Below are 4600 nucleotides of genomic sequence, written 5' to 3'. Positions count from 1 at the left end.
AAGCTGAGGTTTGGATTGAGCACTTTGTCACCATGCAGCCTTACTTTCTTCCCACACTGGTTTATTTGTGGTTTAGAGCTTCAGTTTGCTTCCAGCCCTGACTGTCAATGTGTATTTTCTCTGTGTATCCACAGTCTTGAAGAAATGCCCTGGGTGCTGATGCTAGATTTTTCCATTTGACATAGAAGAGGCCTCCCTTTAATGACAATAAAAATAGCTTCCATTTATGTTGCCCCCTTCTCTGTCTCTTAAACTGAAGGAGCCAATTAAACAAAGTGTGTGTGCTTTTGGCGCCGGTTCTGTGTTCACTTTCAGATTTAATCAGCTCTCTAAACCTGCAGCATAACTACCTCATAATGTCAAGTTAATATATTGAGATCAGCTTGAACCTACCATTCCCAAGGGTGGTTTTGTTTAAAGGGGAGTTGTAATTAAATTTCTAAACAACTACCAAGCTTTCAAGGTACCAAAATAAACATTATCCAACAGAAACTTACCCTGGAGTCTTGTTTAACTTATGTGTCCTTTTAGGAAACAGAGGTTTTTAGAATTTTTTTTTTTTTAAAGTGAACTGAACTCTTCGTTGTCCTTTATAAATTACTAATCAGGATCTCTCATTTTTTGAAGCACTCAAAGCTGAATACCTAGATTTGCAAATTCATTGACACACCATTTTCTTTGCTTTACAGAAAGTTGTCCTCTGAGTTATTTTAACCCTTGTGCTTTTTAATTGCTCGATTAAATACCTTCGGGATTGTTCCCTGCGCACAGTATAAAGGTTACATTCTTTGTCCTCTGTGACTTGTCTCCAAGGGTGCTGGCTAAGGTGGAGTGTCAACTTGTATTGGCTTTGGGATCTGCCCTGAGTATGTCTGGGTGAATTATGGAGGTATGAGCTTGGCATCTGTATCTGGTCCTTCACCCTTTCTTCTCTGACTGTTCTCCTGCTGTGCTTCTCAGCTGCCATGAACTAAGTGGCTTTGCTTCACCATGCCCTTCTGCCATGACGTTTCTACCTTTAAACCACCTGACTCTGGACTGAAAACTTCTAAAATTGTGAGCTAAATTAAATTTCTCCTCCTCTAAGTTGTGTTGTGTCCCAGCAAGAAAAATCTGACACCAACATACTTTTCAAGGCTTATCCTCAGCTATAGAACCCTTTCTCCCATCCCCCGAACACACATCCTGTTCATTAGTCACTCCCACAGTTCACTTCTTGCAAATATATTGACAGTTTCCTTCCTGGGTTTTTCCTGATGCTATTGCCTACACCTGGAATGTTTCTCACCCCAAATCCCTCTTTTATTTTATTTTTTGCTTAAATTCTTTAATTGGTACATTTTAGGTATATCCCCATTACCTGTGCATCCTTCACCCCCTCCACTCTTCCCTATTTACATAGACTTTGTTTCCATTTTTTCTTTTCTCATAATTCTTCCTTTCCCTTCTTTCCTTTCCCCTTCCCCTCCCACTTTCCCTACCCCTTTGGACCTTTTCTTCCTATTTCAAACTATCAATTATTCATTTTAATCATTTCAATCCTTATTTATGCTTTCAGTTTCTCACACTAGAGAAACTATTCAGTATGTACACGTGTGTCCTATTCATTTCACTTAAGAGTATGACCTCAATATGCATCCATTTACCTATAAATGTCTCTAGTTTCTCATTCTTTATGGCTGAGTAGTACTCCATTTTATAAAAAACCCCACATCTTCTTTATCCAGTTTCCAGTTGATGGGCACTTGGGCTGTTTCCAAGCTTTAGCTATTACAAACTGTGCCACTATAAACATGGGTGCACATATATTGCTGTGGTATGATTCTTTTAATTCCTTGGGGAAGATACCCAGCAGGGGATTAGCTGGGTCAAATGGGACTTCTACTCCTAGTTCTCTGAGGTATCTCCATACTGATTTCCTCAGTGGTTGCACCAGTCTACACTCTCACCAACAATGGAGAAGGGTTCCTTTCTCCCCATGCCCCTGCCAGCATTTTCTATTGGTTGATTTTTTTAAGGATGCACAATATTTATTCCAAGTTAGTTATTTTATTCAGTAGTTTTTCCCCCTCAACAGACTTGTGATAACCACATCTCTTTAAATCTGTAAATGTTATCAAGATAATCTTAATCTTTGAAGTCTCACAAAAATTTATATTTTACAATCCACCCTGAATATCAAGGCTGCAAGAATAACACATTTCCTATATCCAAATATTTTACAACTATACCCAAAAAAGGAAAACAAAAACAAAAAAACCCATATACTTGGTTAAGGGCTAAGTTACCTGAGCAGCCCAAAATAAAATAAAATATCCAAATTATTAGCACTGGGCCAGGGATTTAGCTCAGTGGTTTCACCGCCTGCTGTGCAAGTGCAAGGACCTGAGTTTGATCCCCGGTACCAAAAAAAAAAAAAAAGAAAACAAATTATTAGCATTAATTTAATACAATTATAACTTCAGTAGTCACTTTGTCATTGACAATGATTGCTTGAGCACAGGGGTGAGTGCCCCAAGGGCTGGTAGTAGAAGCTGTTGCTGCATGCCAGCATCTGCTCCTCTCCATCTCTGCACTTCCAGCTCCCACCTGTGCATTGCCTCGTATGTTCTGTATGTGTATTTAAAAAATCTTTCCCACTACACAAACATCTTTATTAAGCAGGTAACAGGAAAGGACAACAAAAGCTCAACAAGGCAACTGCTCTTTCTCTGGGATATGATTATTTCCCTTGCGCATGAAGTATTCAACATAAGAAAAGGAAAAGGAAAACAATTTCTTTTGTATATTACTGAAACATACAAGCTGAGTTTACTGGTTCAGATGAACTGTGAACATTTCTGTGCCTACTTCAGGGCATTGCCATCTGATGTCTCACTGCTACTTGTTTTGGTGTCTGAATCCTCAAACTGATTTACAAGTGCTTCTCCATGGGGAGAAGAGGCTCAAACTGTGGCTCTGCAAGAAGCCATTCTTTCCAAAGCTGTTTCTTCTCAGCTGCTCTGTCTTCATGTGGAACTCCTTGAGCTCATCTTCTGTGAGTGGAAGGCAATTCTCATCATTTTCAGGATATTCCTGCCATCCCATTGCTTTCAATAACCTGTGCTCTGCTTCCAGAGAATGTGAGAAGACCTCCCCTTCTTCCACAATGGGGAGAGAGAGATCACTCTGAAGACAGCCTTCCTCCCCGTTTTCTTTTGGTTTGGGTGTGCTGTTGTCCTCCAAATCCTCCAGCTTGTCACAGTCTCTGTTCTCTGAGAAGTCTCCATTCGGGTCATCCTTCAGTCTTCAGGAACTCATTCTTCCTGTCAGTGGATTGGCGGGGCAACTTGGTCAGAAGAGGAGCTGATCTCAACTGGAGGGGTAGTGCTGGAGGGACTGTCTTTGGGAGAGCTTAGAACTGCACCACCAGCCAGTATCACTAGTTTGGTAACAGAGATTGGATTGGTGAAAGCAGACTCCCGGCTAGAGGAAAGGGATCCTGATTTGTGTTCCATTCTGTTAGCTTTCCATGCATTGGGCTTGGAAGGAGGTGGTGCAGGCTTAGGAACCAGGTTCTTATAGACACGTGGAACCATGGTTGTTGATTTATTTCCATTTGCATGGTGAGATCCTGGAGGTAAATGTAGCAGAAAAGGCAGCAGCAGGATCTTCTTTGGAAACTTTTTTGATTACTAGCATCTTGGAAGGTTGCTTGGTACTAGGTAGGTTTTCCCACACTCCAGAAGGGGTCTCAATAGGTCTGCATGGCTGATTATGTTTGCCAGCTTCTAGATTCAAAGAAGGAAAGTCTTCCTCTTCAAACTGCAATTTTTCTACCTTGTCTTCTTTTTTTTTTTTCCCCTAACCTCTGTAGGTGGCTTTTCCTGAAAGGTACAGCCTTTCCGGGAGTGGAAGCTGCCATTCCAGTGTCGATGGTTCCCTGTGGCACCTCTGCTACTCTGGCTCATGCCCTCATGACCCCAAGAAGAGCTGTGCCAACCAGATAAATTCCCTGTGATTCCAGCGTATGTTCCCCTAGAGACACGAGAGTCCACAGAATCATGGCTGAACAGGGAGAGTTGGTGCCAGGAATCTCCTGTAGTGCGTAAAGGTCCATTGTTAAAACAGGCATCAGAGGAATTGTGTCGAAGACGGCTTACTCCAAATCTACCTTCTCCTCAGGGTAGGTGGTCTTCGCGTTTTTCAAAAGTGGTTGTAGGTGACTCAGCTGTGGTGTTGCGAAATTTAGCCAAACAGGAACAAAGTCATGCTGCTCCATTTAGGTCCAGTGTCTGTTTTCAGCAAGGTGAGGCATCCAACCTCATGGCCAGGATCACAGAGTGTAACTTCTTTTTTTGTTTGTTTGTTTTGTTTTGTATTAAATTCTTTTATTGGTACATTGTAGGTATACAACACAATTACATTTCTCATTGGGAATTGTACCTAATTGGGAATTGCACATAATGCATCTTGGTTCTTATTTTTTCCCCATTCCTAGCCCTACCTTCACGCACTCCACCCTTCCCTATTTACATAGACTTTATTTCCATTTTTTCCATTTCTCATCATTTTTCCTTTCCCTTCTTTCCTTTCTCCTCCCCCTCCCACTACCCCTACC

General features: G+C 41.5%; 1 pseudogene; it reads right to left on the bottom strand.

Annotated features, from left to right (window-relative positions):
- Positions 1-2846: 2846 nt before the first annotated feature.
- LOC101724735 (vasculin-like protein 1 pseudogene) lies at positions 2847-4261 on the bottom strand (annotated as a pseudogene).
- Between the last annotated feature and the right edge of the window lie 339 nt (positions 4262-4600).

The sequence above is a fragment of the Heterocephalus glaber genome, unplaced genomic scaffold, assembly GCF_053883595.1.
Source record: "Heterocephalus glaber isolate CG9 unplaced genomic scaffold, H.glaber_assembly_v1.0 deba00001532, whole genome shotgun sequence".
Classification (NCBI taxonomy): domain Eukaryota; kingdom Metazoa; phylum Chordata; class Mammalia; order Rodentia; family Bathyergidae; genus Heterocephalus; species Heterocephalus glaber.
This window is presented reverse-complemented; position numbering and strand designations above follow the sequence as displayed.